We start from the raw sequence: 7,946 nt of genomic DNA, 5'->3' as shown, positions 1-7,946 counted from the left end.
TTGGAGAGGCACTTACTTATAGCAAGAATGTTTCATAAATGATATCGGATATAGTCTAGGTTAGTGGGAGGGAAAAAAAACACATTGCTTAGAAATAATTATCCATAGATCTAAAGTCAACAAAAGTATTTTTTTCTAAAGTAAAATTACAAACATTTTTCAGAGGGAGGGGGAACAACTTAAACCAGAAAACACCTTCATATTAATCATTCTTCTCATGTACTTCAAATTTGTACTTAATGTCTTTCTTCTCCTGGACATCAGAGAAAACACCTCGGTATTCTGGCAGAAGTTTATATTTCTCCAAATCAATTTCTGGAAAAAATGTGTCACTTTCAAAATCCTGAATGATCCTTGTCACAAATAGTTTAAGATTGCTTGGGTGATTCATGGATTCCTTATAAAACAGAACCACCACCAACCACCCAAATCATGTCTACTTCATTTGCTAATTCTGGTTATTAAGTTTCAAGGCATCATCCAGACTTCTGGCAAAAAAAAAAAAAAAAAAAAAAAAAAAAAAAGAGTTCCTTCTGGAGGTTCTTTATGTCTCTGCTGAGAACTAAATTAATTCTGTTCTTTAAAGGGCGATTTTTCTCAGGAAGGGAGAACCAGATCTTCCTACCCATAATCACCAGATTCTGTTTACCTTCTGCTGAAGAGGTTGTGGTCATTCTCTGGAAATACCTGAACTCATTCCTGAGCGGCGGCTAGGGCAGGTCCCTGTTTTGCTGATGCCAATGTTCTGGGACACAGCGACGATGCAGTTTAGCAAACGAACCATGACAGCAGCGATGAGCAGCTCTGAGCCTGCTCGCTACACCAGGACGCATGGCCAAGATTGGACTCTTTTATTTTTTAATTGACAACTAATAATTGAACATATCCATGAGGTTTATAGTGATGTCTCAATACACGTAATGCATAGTGATCTGATGAGGATAATTAGCACATCCATCATTTTAAACATTTATCTTTTTTATGTTGGAAATGTTCAATATTCTCCTTCTAGCTATTTAAAACTATGTAATATATTATTGTTAACCATAATAATTCTACAGTGCTATACAATCCTAATAATAGCCAAATAATGTGGCTTCTTTCAGCTTATGTCTAAGCTGAAAAGGCAGTACATGTCGGGATATGAGTAATACTGAATTTTACATGTCAGAATATAACTGATACCGAACATAACCTTGCTTCTCCTCCAGCAGAACAACATTAATATTACCAAGAACAACAACAACAACTACCAACAACCACCACAACAAAAACAATATTCCCTGCTCTGGCAATTCATAAAGCCTATCAGTTCTCAAGCTCCCTCCTTGTATGTTTTTCTTCTTTCTTTCTTACATTTCATTAACTATTTGCTTGAGTAAAATTATGATGCAAGGTTAAATTATGAATTATAAATCATAAATGCCCTTCAATACACAGACACAGACACTAGTGCTTATTTTTCAAATATATATATATATATATATAATAGATAATTACATAAGAAAATTTATATGTATAAATGGCTCTACAACTTTCTGAAACTTATAGGTATGTATTACATGGCATTCCATATGAATATAGATTACTCAATTATTTTGAATCAATAAGTATTAATCACATACCTTTTATATGTTATACTAGGCACGAGGAAGCTAAAAATAAAAGATAAAATCTCTGCTCTCAGATTTGCACAGTTGAGAAGGAAAGATCAAGAATAAAACGGGAATATTTATAAAGTGAATTAAATGCTATAAATATGGAAGCACAGAATACAATGGAGTCAGAGGTGAAATACTCAATTTATATTAGAATTTAAGAGGGTGGCTTTTAATTTTTTATTTTGTTCTATTTTATTTTATTTTATTTTTAATAGAGATGGGGTCTTGCTCTGTCACCCAGGCTGGAGCCGAGTGGCGTGAACATAGCCCACTGTAGCATTAAACTCCTGACACACTCACCTTAGCCCCTCGAAGGGCTAGGATTGCATCCATGAGCCACTGTGTCCAGCCCTACTTCTTGAGTCAAGATAATGTCTAGGCTAGATCTGAAATGTATGTAAGGGAAGAAGGGCAGGAAGAACCTTTCAGGGCATCCTCAACAATTACAGAATATGTGAAGTCTGGGACTTGTAAAAAAGAATACGAAATACTAGGATAATAGTAAATTTCTCACAATTATTTTTGAAAATTCACAACATCAAAACAGGTGCTCCTGGAAGCATCTTGGGTCAAGCCTTGCCAGAAAGAGACCCTGAGGTGCAGGTTCTTGAGCAAGGAATTTATTAAAAAAGAGCTCCCAAAATCTGATAAATCTTACATCCACAAAACAGGAAAGGGAAGGAAAACATGCTGAGAAAGTGCATTTCCAGACAAAGATACTGAAAAGATGTCATCAGCCTTATCAGGAGCAGGCATTACAGCTCAGAGTTTGCCCCCCATAAAGTTAAGGAAGCTTTCTCTCCATCCTCCCACAGCAGCTATTAATTGGCTAAGACCCATTCTGGAGATCTGAAAACCACAGGAACTCCAGTCTGTGTGATAAATAGGGAAAGTAGTTTCAGTAGTCCAGGATGATATTCAAAGAAAGCCTGTGATGCAGGCTGTTAAGGCAAAGACCCAGAGAAGCCATGACGAGGCACATAGAAATGAATAAGAAGGTCTAAGGGAATCTGCGAAAGCACTTATATGGTCATTATAGGTGGACATAAAGGAAGCTTTCCTAAGTAGGTTTAAGTCATGGCTAATAAAAAGGCCAGAACACACCAAACTATTGACCATTATTGATGAATAATTTACATATCACAAAATTCACCCATTTTAAATGTAAAATTTAATGATTTGTAGTAAATTTTCTGAGTCCTGCAACCATCACTATAATCTAGTTTTAGAACATTTTGCTCACTCTGGTAAGATCCCTCATGCCCGTTAACAGTTTATCCCCATTCCCATTCCCACTCTCAGTCCTAGGTAGACACTACTCTGCTTTCCCCTTCCATAGATTTGCCTTTTCTGAACATCTCATATGAATAAAGTTCTTAACACACGTGGACTTTGGAGCCTGGCTTCTTTGTATATTGTACTTAATATGTTTAACTAATTGTACTGAACACCCACTTCACCCACTTTTATGTCAGACATTATAAACTAGGCTATGTGTGACATATATATATATGAAGGAGAAGAGATTGCATGCTCTAGTGAGGGAAACAGAGTAAGCAGGTAATCCTACAAATAAATTTTTCAAATTTAGAATAAATTTTATGATGCTCTGAAAGTTATGGAAAGGCTTGACATGGGGATAGCAGTTAGCTAGGCAAACAGTAAAGCATTTCAGATACAGGGAATCAGGATGTGTCCACTATCAAGAGGGAACATGCTCAATACAACTGACGGAAAACATGTTTTTTTTGGCTGACTGGAGTCTGAAAAGAAAAAAAAGAATCGTAGAGACAAGACTGGAGGGAATCAGGGGCCAAGCCAAGTTGAGTCATATTAAGCCATGTTAAAGATTTTAGTCTATTTTAAGACCAACCAAAAGCAATTAGTGTGTTTTAAATTGGGTTTATTTAGAAAGATCCATTCCATAGCAGCAGGGAACTTTTTAAAAAAGTTTTCAAAATACACTTTCTAAGCCAGGGATCTCCAAACCTTGGCGCATGGACCAGTACCATGGTCTGTTAGAACCTGGGCTGCCCAGCAGGAAGTGAGCAGCTGGCAAACGAGTAAAACCTCATCTATCTTTGCAGCCACTCCCCATCACTCACATTACTACCTGAGCTCTGCCTCCTGTCAGATCAGTGGTGGCATTAGATTCTCACAGGAGTGCAAACTCTATTGTGAACTATGTATATGAGGAATCTAGGTTGCATGCTCCTTATGAGAATCTAATGTCTGGTGATCTGATGTGGAACTGAGGCAGTGATGCTAGTGCTGAGGAGTGGCTGCAAATACAGATTAACATTAGTGGAGAGGTTTGACTGCATAAAGACCATAATAAGTCAATTGCTTGTGGACTCATATCAAAACCCTATCAGTGAGTGGCAAGTGACAAGCTGCATCCAGTGGCAGGCTTATAGTGGCAAGTGATGTTATCTAATGAAGCCATGAAACCTTCAAAACTGCTTTGCCACTGGAGACCAAGTATCCTGCATTAAAAGATAAGCTTTTGATGTATTTCAATTGTACAGCTGCATCTGATGGCTGGCTATATAGTGGCAAGTGAGTTGATATACTTCAATTGTACAGTTGCATCTGATGCAGGCTTTAAGTCAGAATTCAACACTTATTTTAGATTGTGTCTGATCTGCCCATTATTTATATGCCACTTCCAACCACGCCTCTTTCCTGCACTGCATACTTCGTCACAGTTTTAGTAAGCCCACAAGCTAACCCTAGCCAAAATGAGTAAAAAACACAGTCACTGGAGAGTTTCTTTGAAAAGGGAGAAAGACCCCAATGATGAGGCAGCAGAAGACTCTATGACTGCCACCAAAAACAACAACAACAAAAAAGCTGCATTTAAAAGAAAATACCAAGAGTCCTACTTAAATTACAGGTTCATTACAACAGGTGATTCATATTCTCCAAGCCCACTTTGTATAATATGTGGCAACTGGTTATCTAACAAAGCCATGAAACCTTCAAAACTGCTTTGCCACATGGAGACCAAGTGCCCTGCATTAAAAGAGAAGCCTTTGGAGTTTTTCTAAAGAAAAAAAAAAATATGAACATGAAGAACAGAAGCAATTATTAAAGGCCACCACTTCATCAAATGTGTCTGCACTGAGAACATCATTCATAGTGGCTAACCACATTGCTAAAGCTAAGAAGCCCTTATTGGTGAAGAGTTGATCCTACCTGCTGCTAAGAACATTTGTAATAAACTTATAGTAAAGGCTCCAGTTCAACAGGTGGCACGTGTTCCTCTTTAGGCTAACACCATAACTAGACAAATTGATGGAACAGTAGAAGATATTGAAGAACAATTATTAGGGAGAATTAATGTCACCAAGGAGTGCAATCCAGGTTGACGAGTCTACTGGTGTTGACAAAAAAGGCAACAATGCTTGTTTTTGTGCGATATATTTTTCAGGAGGATGCACATTGGGATATGTTATTTGCACTTTTGTTGCCAACCAACACCACAGCTGCAGAAACATTCAAGTCTTTGAATGGTTACATATAAGGAAAACGGAATTGGTCATTTTGTATCAGTATATGCACGGTTATAAAGCAGCTGCCATGACTGGATGGCTTTCTGGTTTCACCACTCAGGTCAAATAAGCATCCCTTGAATGTGAGTCTACACACTGTGTTATCCATAAAGAAATGCTGGCTAGCCAAAAAATGTCACCTTAGCAATGTTTTGCAGGACATGATTAAAATTATCAGTGACATAAAAGTACATGTCCTTAATCCACATCTGTTTGCACAGCTCTGTGGGGAGATGGACACAGAGCACACACATCTCTTATACACAGAAGTGAGATGGTTTTCTAAAGGTGTATTACTGGTCGGAGTTTTTGAATTATGAGAGCCACTCCAGAGATTTCTTTTAGAAAAACAGTCACCACTGACAGCACATTACAGTAACACAGAATGGGTGGCAAACCTTGTTTACTTGCATAACTTATACAAACCGCTCAATATATTCAATTTGTCACTTCAGGGGCGAATGACAACTGTGTTGAAGTCTTTAAAAATGGCTCCTTTCAAAGCCAAACTGGAATTATGGGGGCAATGAGTGAACGTTGGGATTTTTAGCATGTTTCGAACATTAGTAGAAATTTTGAAAGAGACTGAACCAGGGCCTTTGTTCTCTCAGCTGCTGCATGATCACTTATCTCAGCTTTCAAAAGTTTGTGCATTACCGGGTGTGGTGGCTCACGCCTGCAATCCCAGCACTTTGGGAGGCTGAGGTGGGTGGATTACGAGGTCAGAAGTTCAAGACCAGCCTGGCCAACATAGTGAAACACTGTCTCTGCTAAAAATACAAAAATTAGCCCGGCATGGTGGCAGGCTCCTGTAATCCCAGCTACTCAGGAGGCTGAGGTAGGAGAATTGCTTGAACCCAGGAGGCTGAGGTTGCAGTGAGCTGAGATCATACCATTGCACTCCAGCCTGGGCAACAGAGCAAGATTTCATCTCAAAAAAAAAAAAAAAAAAAAAAGTTTGTGCATTATTTCCCAACCACAAAAGAACCCCAAACTGGGAAGGAATGGATCCATGACTCATTTCTGAATAAGCCAGGTGAATTGACTTTGTCCATGCTTGAAGAGGATCAGTTGCTTGAGATAGCAAATGACAGTGGCCTTAAAAGGCAGTCATGGCAGCTGCTTAATTTATGTATATACGGATACAAAATCGAAATAAAATGCACAATAAATGTAATGTGCTTGAATCATCCTGAAATCATTCCCCTTCCCCATCCATGGAAAAATTGTCTTCCATGAAACCAGTCCCTGGTGCCAGAAAGACTGGGTACTGCTGCTCTAAGCAGAGGAAGGAGCACATCTTATTTTACCTGCTTCAGACAAATCAAGGTTATTTAAAATGTTAACTCATCTAACAATTAAACAATAAAACAATTCCTTCGTGGATACTTCTGGACAATCTGCAGTTCACCCTACCTTTCTTATTCTGGTTTCATAATGAAATAGGCACATTTCATGTGCATCTGCGAATTGTAAAACAACCATCTATTCTGATTAAATGATGAGGCTTGATCAAATTTCCCATTCAGTAAATTTAAATTTAAATATAGTTCACTATAAATTATGTGGAGAACTACTTCATATCACTTGCTGTATCTTGGCTATTTTCTGTGTTTTAGAACTAAAAACGGAAATGCAAAAAGACTCTACTCCTCTAACTAATATAAAGCCTTTACTTAAAATATAGGCAAGTTAAGGCAAGTATCCAGTTAATTGAGCAAAAAGTTCACTTCCATGGCCAGAATGATTCTAGTATATTACTTACACGGATCCAACTCAGCAGATAAAAACTTACCAACACCTTCCAATATTCCCGATACACTGGATGATTTACTTAAGACATGCAGTAAGATTAAAAAGATGTTACACTAGAAATGAAAAACTTATATTCAGTAAGTAAGAAAATATATCTAGTAAATATCAAAGAGACCATCACGTTGTTTGGTTTCCAATAATCTTTAACATGAATTTGAGAATAAAATAACATAAATTAAATATATATTGGGAGTTAAATTGACATGTCAGTGAAGATATATATGCACATGCTTAGACGCATGTATATGTATACATATATGCATGTATGTTTATATATTACATATGCATTCATATATATGTTTATATATGACATATACGTGTGTATGTATATACACACACACATATATGTCATTGTTCACTCAGGCACCAGATTTAAGCAGAGTTCAAATCTGTACTCCACTTAGAGGTGGGCTCCGTTGGGTATTTTGTGAATTATATACAAGAAGTATGGCATAAGGGATCACCTGGAAGATATAGAACTCAGTGCCTTTCTTGAAACATGCTAGACACATTTCTTTTTTATTGGAATGAGTCTAACATTGTGACCGCAAGCACTCTGGATAAACAGATACCAAAAAAGCACCTGTAATTTCTGAACAAATATTATAACTCCTCTTATTCTTAGAACTTCATGATGCAGATAAATTATTGTCACTTTTCTACAGAAGGGGAAAACTGAGAATTTGGATAAAGCATTTGTCTAAAGCCATGCAATCATTAAAGTTATGTATCTGGAAATTAAATACCAGTTCTGATTTCCAAATTTCTATAACTTATTGTTTCTTATCTCTAGAAAATATTTAAAGTTCATAGTTCTGTAGTAATTTTACCATTAGCAATTTTTTCTTTTTAAAATATTTTATTAACTTCCCTTACATACTGAACAGACATTTCTATTTTATAATATAAAAATTAC

The 7,946-nt window shown here is 37.0% G+C and overlaps 1 pseudogene; it reads right to left on the bottom strand.

Moving 5' to 3' along the window:
* Positions 1 to 202: 202 nt before the first annotated feature.
* Positions 203 to 784, bottom strand: LOC111551097 (annotated as a pseudogene).
* Between the last annotated feature and the right edge of the window lie 7,162 nt (positions 785 to 7,946).

Source organism: Piliocolobus tephrosceles, chromosome 15, assembly GCF_002776525.5.
Source record: "Piliocolobus tephrosceles isolate RC106 chromosome 15, ASM277652v3, whole genome shotgun sequence".
In the NCBI taxonomy this organism is placed as follows: domain Eukaryota; kingdom Metazoa; phylum Chordata; class Mammalia; order Primates; family Cercopithecidae; genus Piliocolobus; species Piliocolobus tephrosceles.
Note: the sequence above shows the minus strand (reverse complement) of the source record. Positions and strands in the feature narration are given on the sequence as shown.